This window comes from Pogona vitticeps, chromosome 3 (genome assembly GCF_051106095.1).
Source record: "Pogona vitticeps strain Pit_001003342236 chromosome 3, PviZW2.1, whole genome shotgun sequence".
Classification (NCBI taxonomy): Eukaryota; Metazoa; Chordata; class Lepidosauria; order Squamata; family Agamidae; genus Pogona; species Pogona vitticeps.
In genome coordinates, this window is record NC_135785.1 from 80,743,491 (window position 1) to 80,761,407 (window position 17,917).

The 17,917-nt window shown below is 39.5% G+C and overlaps 1 protein-coding gene across 4 annotated transcripts in view; it reads right to left on the minus strand.

The window, feature by feature from the left end:
• Positions 1–17,627, minus strand: part of HS3ST1 (heparan sulfate-glucosamine 3-sulfotransferase 1) — a 113,977-nt gene extending 96,350 nt beyond the window's left edge. For 3 of the 4 annotated variants that reach the window (XM_020795020.3, XM_020795014.3, XM_020795019.3), the window contains exon 1: positions 16,999–17,627. The gene's annotated coding sequence lies outside the window, so the exon portion shown is untranslated. Of the gene's footprint in view, positions 1–16,563 lie in introns of all 4 variants that reach the window. The other variant, XM_020795015.3, reaches the window with a different exon arrangement.
• Positions 17,628–17,917: the final 290 nt, after the last annotated feature.

Sequence of the window (17,917 nt, forward strand, 5' to 3'; positions counted from 1 at the left end):
GCAAAAGCTCTGATTTCAATATTATATATTGAATACAGTATATACAGTAAATTCATAAATAAGGAAAATAGGAGAATACTGACACATAATTCAAAACAACTGCCTAATCATCCAGAATGGAATGGACAAGCACATCTCATTGAAATGAATGAGACTATAGCCACTGTGGTGGCAGAGCAATCTCATCATTCCAGTAAAACTATCATTCCTTACTCCAGTTCTGAAGACAACCAGACATACTTCAATATAACTAGGCTAATTTAAACACATACTTTAGCTTTAGGCATGAAAGCCAGATACCCACAAAAGATGCTCCATGACACAAGTATTTTAACAACTGCAAGCTTGCCTAGAAATGAAGGCTGAAAAGAGTCCTGATTGTAAGCCTACAGGATTTCCTTTTTCTTTCATATTTTTATTTTTTTCATCACTTTTTTAAATAAACACTGTGAACCTGTTTCCAGTTCCAAACTAGGGAAAGCCAACAGAAGAATGCTAGAGCTCTACAAACAGCCTTATTTAGGCTAAAGATTCATTAGGTTCCCTTTACAGTGTAAGTAAATTATCTGGGAAATTTCTATACCAGCCATGGAAAACAACTTCTAACAACCCCCCTCCCCATATTTTTTCAGGGCTCATAGGAACAGTCACTTAATAAAACTCACTCCTCTGATCCCCTAATGATTTTTAACTTTGCTACTCTTGCTACCAGCTTGCTAGCCTGTTCCTTCCTTCTAAGCCAGAAAAGCCAAATGAAACAATAGTAGTGGAAGGAGGTGGAACGGTTTTGCTACATTGATGCGGCAAAGCCACTCACTCCCTGGATGGAAAGAAAACAATTCACAACAGCAAGCAGAAGCAACAAGAGCAGTTAGTGGCAAAAGCAGCAAGAAGACAATTAGCTCTCTGGGATGAAGGAACCCTGAGGTCAAACAGCTCTTGATATTCCACCCATTAGCAAAAAAAGAATAAGAGAATAAGTAGAACTAGACAGGGGATTCAACATTTTGGGCATAAAGACTGAGGAAAGAAGTTGTTTAATTCCATGCATTGGCACTGTCTATATGCCTGACAGCATATTCCAAATCATCAGTATTCAACAAATGCAATGGTAACATGGCACTGCTCTCTAGTGAATGCGGTGACCAGCCAGTTTTTGTCCCAGTATGGAAGCTGGCTGAAAGGTTCCTAGTCCCAAACCTAGGAATCAGGCTTGGAGTTTTTTGGGAGTAGTGTGTTGAAAGGGCTTGAAGCACCTTCACAACACAGGTCCAAACCAGCAACCTCTCCTACCCCACACCCCACCAGGATGTCTTGCCATGGAATATGAAAGGGGTGGAGGGAATACTGGCTGCCACTCTACAATAAGGCACCCCGGGAGGATCTGAGATATCGGTGAAGATCTAGTTCAGTACTGATATAGGAAAAAGCCTCTTCCACATAGCTACATACAGCAGATTGCAGCTGCTCTTAAAGATGTGGCCCAGTCGGTCTCCATCTTAACTAAAGCACCAGGTGCTTTATGTAGCCATGCCCATTTTTTAGGCAGGATGAGCTATTAAAAACTAAACAAAACCACACAACACCAATTATTTGGAGCAGTAGGGGCATCCACCAAGCCAAGTAGCAACAACATCAAACAGCTGCTAGTGTGAAGAGGGACCAGGGAAAGGAAGCACAGAAGAAGAAAAGGCTTGCTTGTGTAAGGAATTGTGAAACACTTCCTTACACAAGGAAGGGAGGTATCAGATGACTCCTTACATGAAACTGAAAAAGGTACATTACTCACTGAAGTGAGAGCTGTCAAATAAATGGCCCCAACAAGGCTTAGACCATGATACTCAATAATACAAACTTTCCTTGAGCTCCTCCTTCTGTTCTGTTGGAAAATATCAGACGGTAGGAACATTGGGCATTGCTACTCAAAGGTGTTCCAAATTCTTTCAGGGAGTGGTGCCACCAGTACTGTCTCCCCTACCAATCCTCTCTCACAAGAAAGGCCCATGGGGAGTGGAGACCTGGCAAACTGCAATTCTTCGCTTGGACAAGTAGTGCAGCCCACAACTGCTGACCTCTGTCAAAAGCACAGAAGCCCTCTTGCAATCATAAACAACTGCTCCTTTTAAGCACACCCAAAGACTTCTGCTTAATAAACAACAGCAATTACTTTTATCAAATGCAGCATTGTCAAGAATGCTTTCATAGGGTTTGAGGAAGATACACTTCTCTAGTGTGGCAAAATAAAGATCAAAGGCTGGCAGTTGCTTTGTTCTATACTAGTAGGGATGTTTCAGTTCAGACTTGATTGCCATTGCTGACAACCTTACAGTCATTTCCCCCAAATTTTGAATGTTTCAACGTTCCAAAGAGATTTGTCTGCTGTAAAGAACAAACACAGCAACGGTCTTTGTTCTCCCCGAAGGACAATCTATGCACCAGTTTCCCGACATTTAAACAAAATGATCTTGATGTGAAGAATCCAATGCCTGCTCCAATTCATGATCAGAATTCACATATGTGGAAATACAAATTGCAATAACTTTGCAATAACCCAGTATGGGTGTCTATCACTTTTTTAAAACAAGGTATATAATGAAGAATTAATGACCCAGTTGAAGAAGAAAAAGAATTATCAACATCTGTCTAGTTCTACAATATTTTGGAAGACTACATGCTATCTGCAATTAAATACCTTCTCATTTATAAGAAACTAGTTTGTGACTTGCTTGATCTTAAGCTTGCAGTCCTAAACACCTTATTTGGACCAATATACCTCTATTAGATTAAGAAAAGATACTAGTCAAAAATGATTACATGCAGTCACTTGGCGTATTATAAAGGGAAATGCCCTCTTCCACTTACCTGTCATCTCTATTTCCACAGAAATACCTCTCAGCTCCATGTAGTCCCAGAGGCACTTCTGAGAAATGAAGACCAGGAGTGACTAGAGATTAGTATCTCCCTTTGCAACATGCCTCAAAACCCAGTATCTAAAAAGAAAAGGAAAAACAGACCCACTTTCTGATAGGTAGGATGTTGGAAAGGCAGCTGGGGTGGGGGTGGGGGAGTATGGAGGACTGAAAACCAACCTTGGGAAAAACTGCCCGAAAGGCAGAAAACAGAGAGGATGTGTGATGGACGAGTTAGTGCATGCTCACATGTAGGAGAATGGATTGTGGAGTGTGTGGAGTGCATGACAGTGCAAGACAGAGTTTGGCCTGAATTTTCAAAATCACCCATAGGCCTACAGAGCTTCCTGAGCAATGCAAAGAATAAAGTATTTATTCTATGATAAACAAAAATGTTGATCCCTTATTTTCTCTGCTCAAGATATTAAAACTGATTGTTTTCTACCTGTATACATGCATATACTGTATACATGCTGTACAATTTACCAACAGTTTTATCCCACTGAAATTATCAGTTAGAAAAATCCCTTCAACCAAAGCCACTCAAGGAATGATACTGTTAGTAATTTTAGGTTGGCAGTTTCACCTTCCAAGCAGTCTTACTAGACAGAGAGGCAAACTTTACTTCTGCATAAACATGATTAAGTTGGACTGCATATTCACTAATACACTCAGTGAAAGAAAAATGTTTTAAATTAAAAAAACTACACAAGTATTACAGAGGAGCATGTACAGAAAAGTCAGTAAGGAAGAAGGACATAATCCTTAGTTCTTTGGGACAGAAAAGAAGCTGATCAGGTTCACATTTTTCCACAGAAATATCTGCTGTTTCTGAGAACTACTGTAATTGCATTTTCACCTGGAAAACCATGCTTTATTGAGGTTTGTGATGCATTTTAGTGAAAAACTACATGCAAAACCATAGATACATCAATGGAAATGCATTTGTTGGGGAAAAGTGCATGCATAGGAATACACATCCATGTCTATGACAGAAGGAAAAGGGTCTGCAAGATGGTACAGAGCTGAGATAGAATCAGTGAGTTGGTGGGATTATGAGAAATGCAGCAGGATTGGAAGACTTTTGCATCTCTAGTTGTGCCAATTTAATTACAGTTCAATGAACAGTTCAAAATTACAGAGTAAAAATTTGAAAATATATTTTTGCATCTAAAGGAAAAAAAATGCCAACAATGTAGCAGTTTGTACCATGTAAGGAAGGGAAGCAAATGAAGGACTGTACAAAGAGAATTAAACAAAGGGAGGTGAAAATACATAAAGGTATTTGAAGATAATTCTCTGCCACTTTGCTGGAGTTTATGTCCAAACATACTTTAAAAATCATAGCCTGAGGAAAACATCACAATAAACAACTAAAAATAGCAAAAAACAAAAAACAAAAAACCCTACAACAACCCACAAACCATTAGATTGAGAAGGAAGATTTGCTAACTATTTTTTTAAAACTTTTGCTTACTCCCCCATAATGTAAAAGCAACTGATTTCTTTCTTCTTCTTCAACTGGAACATGTGGTAAAATTGGATTACATTATTTCCATCTATTTTTCTTTGGGCACCTGAAACTGTGAATTATTTGTCACCTTATCCTTCCAATTCTTGTCCATGTGCTTTTGTATTTGTCCATTACTTTTGAAATGTCCTCAAGAAATGTTTGCCCTCTACTTGAAATCCTAATTACTATTGTTTCCTTGAACAACAAGAAGCAAAATTTCTCACTCTACACACTTCTATCTGAAACAGCCAAACATTTCTGGATTATAAGTAACTCAATTACAAAATTCAATTCAGACCTCAATTTAGAAACTGGGAAATCAGCTCAATGTACCTTGCGTGCTCTGGTCCATGGGGTCACGAAGAGTCGGACACGACTAAACGACTAAACACACACACCTTGGACCAAAAAAATCTCAGTTTAGAAATCCAAACCTTCATGCACCTCATTAATTGTAATCAGAAATAAACAAAAGATAAACTTTTTCCCTCACTGTATGATGATGAATATGATGACAGTAATGACCTTTCATACAGCTAGACAATGCTCAGGAAAATATACAATTTTAAAACACAATTAAACACAACAGTAAGATAGATTCAACCATAAAAACATTCAAATCAGATTAAAAAAAACAGTAAATCTGCAAACAGTTAAAATCATCACAATAATTTAAACAAAACCAACCAGTTTCAAGTTAGTAATCTCAAGCGTGCTTCTCCTGAATATGTTAAGAACTGGACAAGTTCATAACAAGACATGTGGTCTCTTTGATAGCCAAAACATTTAGGGTGTTGAAGGTGAAAATGAGTGTCCTGAACTGGGTTGGGTAAACAGCTGGCAACCAGGGCAAGTCTGTTAAGCATTGGGTCACATGATCTCATTACCATGCACTAGTCTAGCTGCCACATATTGTACAAATTGAAGACTCTGGACCCTCCTCAAGGGTAGTCCCTTTCACAGTATACTGTAGTGGTCAAAATACAACATAAGCCAGGTATGAATGACTGTAGCTAAGATGAGTCAACTCAGGAAAGGATGTACTGTACTATAGCTAGCTCACTAAAGAGTTGTGCAAAAGTACCTTTCATCACTGCTGCTACCTGGAAATAGAGTCAAGATGTACTCCCAGACTACAACTCTGGCCTGTTGGATGAGCCCAACAGATTGAATCCCAGTCCCCAAATCTAATTTTCTATTGATATGCAGCACTTTTATCTTGGCAGGATTTATTTTCAGCTTGTTGATGCCCACCCATTATCAAGTTCAGTAAGCATTTAAGGGTCTTGACTGCTCCCTTGGTACCTAATGACAAGGAGCAATAGAACTGTGTGTAATCAACATAGTGGTGGCACCTCACTCCAAAGTTTTGAATGACATTTGTAAAGATGGTTGGCCTTTACAAGGGAATCAAGCCTGCTAAGTTTCATATGAACAGAAGCAGGGAGTGTTTAAGAAGAATGTTTAAAAAAATGAGATACAACATAAATGACCATATGAATCCCACAGCATTTCAGAAGAATAAAAACTGTGATTTATGTCTTTACATTTTATGGATGAAAAAACATTTTTTCAACTTTTTCCCTTCCACCTTTTTGGGGAGGGGTTAGTATAAAAATGCATTTTATGAGCAAGAAATCTGAAAAATTGCAGAAAGATAGGCAATAGGAGGAAAATAATGAAAAATAGTTCAAGGCACTTTATTATTATTATTATTATTATTATTATTATTATTATTATTATTATTATTATTATTATTATTATTATTATTATTATTATTATTATTATTATTGGCTTTGTTTTCTGCTCTGCTGGCACCAAAGTTACAGAAAATACAACAGGATAGGAGTGAAATTCAAATGTGGAATATACAGTGGCAGCAGAAGGAGGATTTGGACATCCAGTGTTATTCAAGCAAGCTCCAAATGCTGCACTTTCCCAAGTCCCTTCCACAAAGATTATTTTAACATGCCTACTCCCGTCTGCATTTGTTATTGCAGCAAATTTCAAATAATTAACAAAAGAAACATGGCTTTTAACAGTAATCACCATATTTTTGTTCTGAGAATTTCTGGGCCCTGAATACTCCAAATTCAAGCAATTTTAACTGTACTGGGTTATGGCCCTTGTCTTCAAACAAGCATTCTAGCTAAACATCCTATAAATACATGTAAATACAAAAATCTGTTCATTTCACAGTTGCTCCCCTGCATTTTCAGCAGAGATAACTATGAACTGCATGGTACCTGCTGGATATTTGGGCAGAACATTTGAAGTTGATGGGTCAGATCTATGGCCCATCTAGTCCATGACTATATTATCTACTTTGACTGGTAGCAATTCTCCAACATATTGGGCAAAGTTATCAAAACTGGACTGATAATCTCAGGTCCTCTGACATGTTCTGGGATTTCCATGAATTAGATCAGGGCCACACACTAATTTGTCCCCACATTACTTTCCCCACTTTAATACTGCCCCTGCAGAAGCTGCTATCAGCAATGGGGTAGATGATATTAGGGCTTGTCCTTCTCAGGCCATAAGCTTTCCCTTTGCAAATGGACAGGTATTCAGCTGTCATGCAGGACTAAAAAGCTAGACCTCTGGTCTGATCTTCTCAGTGTTTTTTGCAAAACAGAAAACTGTTGGATAGTCAAACAATACATCCTATATAATAAATAGTCTAATCTAGGATTGACCGAAATGACAAAAATGTGGTTTACCTTTGAGGTTTGTTCCCTTTCCTTCTGTTCCAAGATAGCTTAAAGACTTTACTTCATTTCAAACTAGGGTGTTTAAATTGTATTAGCAATTTAGTATGCAGTCTTGTTCAGGAAATGCATGAATCAAAACATGGGGGGCTGCTTGGTTTAAATGACCCTTTGCTTTTTGATGATTTTAACTACTCATGAAAATCCATATAACACACTTTTAATTCGTATTTCATTTTCATTAAAAAAAATCCTTCCACTTCAGACAATAAATCCAGCAATAAAAATATATTAGCGCAATTCTCTCCAGACTGCATTATGTGATACGAAGTGTATCTTAGAAGTAAACTATAGTTCATTCTGATATCACAATTAAAAATAAACTTAGTGGAATTCAAGTATAGATATCATCCATTAACGAAAAAAAATATTTAACTATCAGCTTTCCCTACATAAGAGTGTTATTCTATAACAGTGGCTCCCAACCTTGGGTAACTCAGATGTTTTGGTGCTGCAACTCCCAGAAACCCTGGCAAGCACAGCTAGTGTTAAAGGCTTCTGGGTTATTCAGGTTGGGAAGCTTGTATCCAATGGCATGACTCTACTGGATTCCACTGCTTCTGATAATATAATCAGGTCCTTCTTCATCTCCCCTGCCTCTTCCATTGCAGAAACCAGAAAATGTACTCTAGCATGGTTTTTTGGGAGGGCGCACAAGAGACTGCTAGAAGGAGGATCTCCTTCCAATTCTACCAGTGAAAGGAGTGCAATCTATTGTAAGATTTCTCCCTCTGTCAGAGGGGAATTAAAGAAATATTTCTGGTGACATCTCCAGGCTTTGATTTTTGTAATTATTTCTTTAATGTGCTGATTAACCCATTGATTATCTTATATGGTAGAAGATCACCAGGATATTACATCTCTTTCCTTTCATATGACATAAATGGGTCCATTAAGGAAACTGTAGATATTTTTTTTTATTGAGAGCAATAAATGCACAAGCTTAAGTGTTATCTCTTGAGAACTTTTACCTAACTAAAATAACTCTTTTTATTGTATTGACATGTTTTATCTGCCTAGATTTTATTGCTGTATTTTATCTTTCCTATGCTATATTTGATTCAAATGAGTTTTAATTGTGATCAATTAATCAAAGAAAGGAATTTGTTAAAAAAATTAATCAAGAGTCTAATACTCTATAGTAACTTTTTAATCAGAGTGTTAAATCAGTTCACCTAAATGAGTAATCTACTATACTAATCACTCTGGCCATACCTGATAAAAAAGGTATAAAATATTCAAAAATATACATTGTACAAACAGCATTAGCACTAAATATATAGTAGCAACATTTTGCTGTCTGGTGCCCTGCCCTCCAGAATGTTTCGACTACAATCCCTATCATCCCCAGACAGTATTCAAGTGGTCAGGGAGGCTGGAAGCTGTCTTATGTAGTGTATCTGCTATCAGTCAGCAATCAAAGACAAGTACTTATAATCACTTATTTCCACAGAGTATACAATTTATGTTAGAGCAGTAACAGTAAAATTAATCTGGGAAAACAAATGAGAGTACCGTTTTCCTGGATGTGTAAAAGAAAGGCTCTCTCAGGGTTATTCAAAGTTCATACAGCTTTTTTCCTAGAGCTTCAGAATGAGAACCATCTCTGACTATTCTGTTTTACCTGCTGCCATGCAAAAGTCTATCAAAGTAGTAAACCACACTTAGAATTACTCTGCAAAGGCAAGAGTGTAAGTAGCTGCAGTAAGGTTAGTATTTAAAAAACAGCAAAGACACAACAAGTTAGATACTCCGGTGAGCACTGGAAACATGCCATAACTAATAAAACATTTCCATGGAAGTGACAAGACTTACTTTGCTACAATTGATTCTCTGCATGCATATATGCTGCAATTGATATTAATCACATCCTATACTACTAAAGAGAGTCCTATGGATTGCAAGGAGATCAAACTTATCCGTTCTGAAGGAAATCAGCTCACTGGAAGGACAAATCCTGAAGATGAGGCTCGAATACTTTGGCCATCTCATGAGAAGAGAATATTCCCTGGAAAAGACCCCGATGTTGGGAAAGTGTAAAGGCAAGAGGAGAAGGGGACGACAGAGGACAAGATGGTTGGACAGTGTCATCGAAGCTACCAACATGAATTTGACCAAACTCTGAGAGGCAGTGGAAGACAAGAGGGCTTGGCGTGCTCTGGTCCATGACGTCACGAAGAGTCGGACATGATGTAACAACTAAACAACAACATACTACTAAAACTGATATAAATTATCCAAAACTCAGGATAACAAACTTCTGCCTTCCTCCCTTGTACCACTTTTTGGAACTGTCTCTTAAATAAGTGCCTATTTACACACTGATCAGTAGTAACACCATCATCCTGGATCTGAATATGTCATTGTACAACTAACGACACATTTGTTTATCCAGGATTTGCTGACTTCCCTCTCCATCTTTGTTTCACCACAACTGGTTTTGGAGCATCAGAAAAGCCTTTCTGAAGCTTGAAAAGTTTCTTCAGGCTGCTGAAAACTGAAGGAGAATCAGGTAAGTTTATTTTGTATAAGTAGAGGTGCTTTCGATTCATACAATGGGCAGTCATTTTCATCACTGTCGTCTTAGAATAGCAGACCTGGAAGGGTCAGAATGCAATTTCTTTTTTCCTTATTTTTATTCTTCTTATTCTTACTGATGTTTTAATTCTGTCTTCTGACTTCCAAATTAGTACTCAAAGATGTTAGTGTCAATAATAAAACCATAACACAAGAATAATGGAACTACAAAACAATTTAACAAAACATAAGAGCAGCTAATGCCACTAAACATATGATCAAGCACCAAACAAAACAAAAGATTACTTAAATACAGAATGTCCTCCACTAAAGGCATGTAATGGGGTGGGGGTAGATTCCAAAGACATCTCCCAGGGAAGGGGGTTCTATATTTTGGACACCCCATCCAGTGAGAAAGCCACACAATGTTAGCAAAAAAAAGTGATGGGGATGCACAATAACTGTAGTACAATGGACGGAAGACAATACAGATGTGGCACCTAAGCCTGGAAAATGGGCATACATACAGACTTAAAAGATTCTTTCTCTTTAAAGCTACCAATTTTGCATTACTGGTATTGATTACATTATCATCTTCATCTCCTTCTGTGAATATAGATATGGGATTTCCCTCTCCACCAATGTACTTAAATCACTCCATGATTAGAACACTCCATGACTGGAACAAGTTCAGAGGAAGGCAACAAGGATGGTAAGGGGGCTTGAAACCAAGCCCTATGAGGAAAGAATGAAAGAATTGGGCATGTTTAGCCTTGAGAAGAGAAGACAGAGGGGTGATATGATAACACTTTTCAAATATTTGAAAGGCTATCATATAGAAGAGGGGCAGGATCTGTTCTCAATCATCCCAAAGTCCAAGACATGCAACAATGAACTCAAGTTACTGGAAGCCAGATTTGGACTGAATATCAGGAAAAATGTTCTAACTGTTAGTTAGAATAAGACAATGGAACCAATTACCTCGAGAGGTGGTGAGTGTTCCAACGCTGGAGACATTTAAGAGAAACTTAGACAATCTTGGCAGATATCCTTTGACTTGTATTCCTGCATCGAGCAGGGGGTTGGAGTTGATGGCCTTATAGGCCCTTTCTAACTTCACTATTCTATGATGTAGATGGGGGGGGGGGAAACAGCAGGCTCATGGGTACCCCACTGAATGGGGCCTTGAAGTTTCACCTTCTGGATCCAACACTTTATCTACTACATCCCATGGAGCTGTGACTGAAAGATATTAATAGGCAGTTCTTCTCCTCCATGAATTGGAAGTTGATGGCTTCTTCGTGAATGAAAGTACAGTAAAAAGGATTAAGATCACTCAGAGGGGTATAATTCTACTACAACAGCAATTTTCTATTTCTTATGACTTGTGGTTTCTCTTGGAACAAATAATCAATACCATTCCCAGAACTGCTTGATTTCTAAAACTCATTCATTATTATAATTTATCAAACTGTAGGAGAATATAGACTTGTAGGGGACAGGAAAGTTTTCTTATGTTAACTTCTGTAAGCCACACGATCTAAGACTGAATCCCAATTTAGATGATTCCATTCTCTCTCAGACACTTCAACTTATTCCATTATTGTGCAGCATGTTTCTTCAACCTATAGGAATTCTTTTTTGGGGAGGTTGAGGAGAGCAACAGATAGTTGAATGAGAATTACTTGGAAGCTTTCCTTTTATGAACGTTGTTAAATTAATTTCTACTAGGACTCAAATCATAGATTTTTCTCCCGTTTGATCAGAAATGGCAGATGCCACCTTCAAAATATCAATTTTCCCAAAGATGGTTTCACTCAGCATCAGCATGGCTGAATATGTTTTAAATGCCTCAAAAATTCCTAGGTTAGACTACAAAATAAGCAAATCTGATTTTGGTTGCTAGTTTGGCTAAATAATAAATAGGCCTAAAATATAGTTTTTGAAAAGCCATTTTGAAAAGCTCAGGAGTAACACATCTAATGTAAAATTATCTGGATAGCTTTGTATACTTGTTTATTCAGTTTGCAAATGTTCAGCACAACTAATGAAAAACTTAAGTTCTACAATGAATTCTACATGTTTAGAAAATCTGAATATATTTACATATGTTACATAAATAATTCTGATACTACAATTTTTAAGGGATTTTAGCTTAAAAACAGAATAATACAGTGATCACTGCCAAGCAAGTGCAAGCACGGGCATGAAGGTTGTGCCAACACAAGCAGTCAATGGCAGGAAAAGGTTACCGTGCAGAAGGCGGAAGCCCAACCCAATCCCACATTCACGAGACACTTGACATTTTCAAGCTGGAAGGAAAAAGTCTAAAATAATATTGACTCTTTCAAATCCTTTGATTGCCGTGCTGTGTTATACTTTACAAAAGACTAGAGTAATTATCAGTGTGTTTCTATCTTTGTCAAGACACCATACCCTACAGTCAGAAGCTTGGAGGAGCATTTGGAAGAAAGCAATCGGTTGTGGTAGTTTTTCCTACTAAATACATGCAAGACATTTTTCAACTTTCCCTGTTGCCTCTCTATAGATCATATGTATTAGTGTACCTACACAGCACATTTTAATTCATTTTCTCCAAAAACCATGTGCAAACTTGCTGGTTGACAAATGGAACACCCTGTATTATTAATCTATTTACAGACTAAACATATTTTATAAGCAAACCCTGCTAAAGTGGACACTTTTGTTTTGCATCATGAGTTTGACTGTTCCAACCTAAGAAAGAGTAAATAGCTCAGCAAAGCAAGTCTGGCCTGTCAGATTTGCAGTTTGAAGACAGATGATGCTATCTAGTAAGGTTCTGTGCACACAATTCTTAAAAGATGTACAGATGCATCTGACCTCTGAGAAACATTTCTCTGACATATCAATGTCTAAACATACTAGTGTACTATTTGTGATGTCAAGCACCAGTGAATAATATTCAGCTCAACAAGAAGCTATAGAGAGCATGTTCACATCATCACCAATATGGACTAGTAATCACAAAGTGAATTGTGTCACTGACAGTATTTTGAGCAATGTTGCAGTCTATTTTGTCTGGCTCAGCTCCCTTTAAAACTTGTGTCATCAGGAAACATGTAACACTATACTTCTAAGATGTACAGAGACAAAGATTTCAGTCTGTTGCAACAGTTGAAAAACCAGATGGGACTGTTTTTGACTCATGTCATTAAACACTGGGCATACCAACTTATTGATACAAATTGAGCAAGGAGATAAAAGGAATTTATAGAAGACTACTTTCTGTCCAGTTATCTCTAACAATCATGGAGAAGAAAGCAGGGAAACAACACAGAGGAAAAAATTCATTTCTGATATGAGAATTCAGTCATAAGAATGGAAAGACAGAAGTCATCCCTCCTGCATTAGAAGTCCACTACTTTTCTCTTTCTTCATTAATAGTGGAACATGTGACAGTTACATTAAACCTAACTCACAAACCTGAATCTCACAGAAGGTTCAACATCTCCAAAGTTCTTAAACTGTGCCAAAGTACATTTCCCCACAAAAACAAGAAATGAATTATTTGATCTATTCTCCAACATAATAACAATGGAACAAAGATGGAACAACTGAGCATATTATTTCATATGCCAGGGCAGGGTGATCAGGAAAAGGGGGAAGAACTGTTTTAAGATAAGGTACTTTCTGAAGAAGAAGAAAAAAACACTAAAGAAAGTGTAAACATAGACTCTGGACTCTTTCCAGTGTGTTCCAGGCACTATTAAAAAATCATAAATGGGAAAACACTAATGGCCAGCCATGTCACAGTTATCAGAATAAAGGGGCAGAAACAGCAGAGATCTCTCGTTTTTTTTAAATTGCAAGCTATTCATGACATATCAAAGACATGGGAATAAGGGTGTGGGGACAAGGAATTTAAAATATATATTACAATAGTGCATGCAGACCAAAAAGGACTAATACTGCTTGCTAAAGGTAATCCTAAAAGTTTGCTCAAAAGTTGGACTCAGAGAGGAAACTATATATTTGCTTATTAAACTGAATCATTACAAAGCAATCTATAGGCTCTAGGGATAACACTATGCCCCAACTGTAACATTAAACCCAATCTATCATCAGCCAAACAATGTAACATTCCCCCATGGTAAATTGGAAGAGGGACACTTCCTTCCTGTGCAAAAACAAGAGGAGATCCATCAGGCTGCTCTTGTCAAATGACAACAAGTACTTAAACGTTAACTGGAAACAGGCATTTACTATAATAATTCGAGCCAAGAACAATTAAATAAACAATAGTGTGGTCAGGTGGGAACATAGGTTCTCCCAAGTCCTTTTAAAATTAGAATTAGGTGAACACTCAACAACTAATGCAACATACAAGGTCATAGCCCCTGCATTCCTTTTGAAGATAGCCAAAAAAGTTTTCAAAACAGTTCTGACATGGGAGAAGCCAGGTGGGACTCAGATGTACTACCATCACTATGGCATCTTATTCCATCATCAACAAATTCCACAGGCAATATGTAGGTGAAACAAAGACCTACATTTTTCGAGGTATGAAATATTGCTCATACATGGTCTCTGCAAGTGAAGCAAAACTTTGTGAGAGGATTCCAAATTGCATATATTGTATAACAACACATCATTATGATTGTACCATATATGTCTCAGTGTGATCTGATCTGCAGTTATTTAGAAATACAGTCATTCCACTAAGTACAAGGATTTTTTCCCAAGAAGGTACAGTTACGGCTTCTCTCTTAATCTAGTAGTGGCCTCCTGAAATTAGGAGAGATTACACAGCCTGACACACCAAATACTTTCATTAATCTTTCCTAGTTCACTTTCAAGAACCAGAAAGGGCCACAACTGAATGTGACATATCGGATGGATCATGTTAAAGAAGGTTTTCTTTCTTAATACAACAGGATGAGTTCTGCTGTCACACCAAGGGACCAGCTGTCACATTTTGTTCTTGGATAAAACTGATTTTCTGACACAAGGGAAGAACTTGCAGTCTCTTTCATCAGTCCTCCACATAAATATGGGTTATTGCAAGCTGCACAAACAGCGTGAACTAACACTGCTTAATTCAGGCTGGTCTGATGCCATTCGTTTGGAAAGGATAAAAATAGTTTAAAGATCATTGATTGGGGGGGGCATTAAATCTTGAGGAATCTACTTCATTTTTTATTGTCCACCTCCTGTAGCCAGATTAAAAAAATAATAGCTCAGGTGGGTAGAATTAAGCAACAATATAGTTAGTCCTTGAATTTATGTTCAGCTTCAAAATCAATTCAGAATTCTTTCATGTGAGAATCTACTCCTGGTTTTAATTTAGGGAGGGACCTAGATGTTTGGTGGTTGTTTTCATTAAATTACTGGGATTTACAGACCTTTGCAAAACCATTTCTAGCAAAGTAGCTAGAAATCTACCAGTGGATTCCCACCTATCTTCTCCCCCACTTTGCTTCAGATGTTTTACAAAATGCTATGTGAAATATGTCACTGTTTTAAAAATACACGTTGAGTAATATCCACCTTTCCTGAAGTCCATTATGCCCTTCCTCTATATATAGAGTACCCATTGATTCATTTTTGTTCTATCACAACCCCATACTGTATGATAAAAATACCTAAAGGGGTATGACCTATTAAAATACAACAGGATGAATTTAACTATGATGTCAAACAGTACGGATATACCACAGCTTCATAACTCTTCCAGGAGTGCCTGCAAGTTCTCAGTCACTTTATGTATAAGACAGTTTGAACATCCTTGACTATATTTTATATACACAAGTGAAATTCAGGACTCATTTGCTAAATAGGCCAATCATTCTAGGTTTCAGGAGTGAAAAAAGATCACGATTTTTAAAGTACCAATTAACACTAACTAATTATGCAAATCAGGGTTTAAATATAACGGCTCAACAGGAGAAACTGCTTTCTGCATTCAGCTGTGGAACTGGGGGAGTAACATTAGGCTAACTTCTGAGAATATGCAGAGTCCCTTTTCCTGTACAACACAATTAACAGTACCCACCTTTACAAAACTGTGAGAAAGGAGCCAAATTTTCAAATCTGTACATACAGCTACTATGCAGGCTTGAACCCTGGGCAAATGACTTGTAAATGCTATAAAAAGTGAATTATTCACCTTGGATAAGGGAAGCCTCTGAGCCCAGGCATGCAATAAGTGATTGCTCCTTAGTCCATACTGAATTATATGTCATGTGCCCTCAAGTCAGAGCCTATAATAGGGCTTTCGAGGTAAGTGAGGTATTTAAGGAGTGGTTTTACTAATTCTGACCCCCTCCCTATGAGTTTCTATGGCCAATCAAGGATTTGAACACAGGTCTCCTAAGTCCTGGTCTGTCACTCTGTCCACTACATCACACTGGGGTATCCCATCCTGAACTAGGTATCCTGTAATTGGTATCTGCTTTAACTGGCATCAGCTTCTTCCAAGTGGGAAATTTAAACAGAATGCTTTGAAAAGGTGTAATACTGGAGACAGCCCGGTAGAAGCAAACCAAAGCCAAACCATCAGTCAAAAATCAATATAAAATGCATTCCCTCTGCTCAAGAGGGAATAAAAATAATCCTCAGAGAAGGTGCAACTGGGTGATGAGTTCTTTTTTGGTTTTATCTGGAACTTCCTAATCTTTCCAAGATACTCTCCATTATGAAAAGGAATCAGCGATCTTTCATTCAGTAAGGAAGAGTAAAAGAAAGTCAACGTTAAGTTTTGCTTAATATTTTATCTCTATTCCGTCCCTCCCCCGCAAGTCTGGGTAAGCTTTTCTTTAAAAATAATAATAATAATAACAACAAAACGTTTACGTCCCGATGTTCTACTTACAGCATCAGCCACGAGAAGTCGAAGCTCGGTCTGTGTTTTACCGTTTCAGCAGGCGAGAGGGCAGCGTTGAACTATCGCCAGGCTCCGCCGAGGTATTTTAAGGGGAGGGGGCAGCACATTCACACATAAGCACGCACGACCCGCTCTACACGTGGACGGATGCTCTCCTGCCTGGCACGACTAAAGGTAACCCAACCTTTCCGAGGACGGGTGAGCTCTGACACCACCCCATCCCGCCTGCCCTCCTTCTCTTCCCCGTCCCATATAACCGTCCCCCTTTTCGCCGCTTTCCTTCAACACGTCAGCTTCTTCTTTTCCCTCACCGGAGAACTGGTTTCTTTACGTGGCAAGAAGAAAAAACCCTCAAGAACGGAAACATCGCCCGCTCACGCCTCCCTGTCCCGCAAATAACCACCTTCCCCCCGTCCTTATTACCTCCCCAGGAGGACCCATGGGCAGAGACGGTTCTTCAGCTCCAGGAGCGCGGTCGGTGCCCGGCTGGCAGCAAAAAGAGACAGCGGGGGTCGCCTTGCAGGTGCTGGGCGCGCAGGCAAAGATGCGGAGGGGGGGGGGAATACACCCGGGAAGGAGCTTCGCCCGTTCTGCCGCTCGCTTCACCCCACCACCGCACTAAGGCAAACGGAAGGCTGCGATGGAGTCTGCCCCAGATAAATGCATTAACAGCAGCCACCTCATGATTCATTAATCAGTCCCAGTGACCAGCACTGCACGGAAGAGAAGAGAAGAGAAGAGAGGGGCGGAGAGGAAACGCCAGCCTGGTGCCCGCTGGAACTCCTGCGCGCGGAGTTCATTAATGGATGCATGACTCTCTCATTCGCCCGCCTCAGCGCCCAGCGGGAGGGAAGCCGCCCTGGCAATTGGGGGAGGGGGGCGGCGGCGGTGGGGGTGGGGTTGGGAAAAGAGAGAGAGCGAGAGAGGGAAAGAGACGCCTGCCCTGGGCTGGCCAGCCGGCGCGCGCAGCCTCGGCCGGGCACCCCGCGCGTGCCAGAAGGCGACTCCGCCGCTCGCCTCTCCTTTGCTCCCGCCGGGCTGGGCTGAGGAAAAGGGAGGAGCCTTGGAGAGCCAGGTGACTTCCCTAGACGGCCCTCGCTGGCTCGCTCTCTGGCGCCGGGGCTCCCCTCCCGGCCGCGCGTGCGCGCCCCGTCTGCCGGTGTGCGCTTGGTGAGAGAGCGCGCCTTCTGAAACGGGAGGGGGGGGGGTTTCGCCTCGCACGCGATTTCGGCTTCCCACCCACCCCCGCCCCAAGTTGGCACGCGGAGGTGGCGGCCCAAAGTTCGCTCCTCCGCTGCGGAAGCTGGGTCAAGAGCGGAGCCCTCTGAGCAGGGATGAAAAG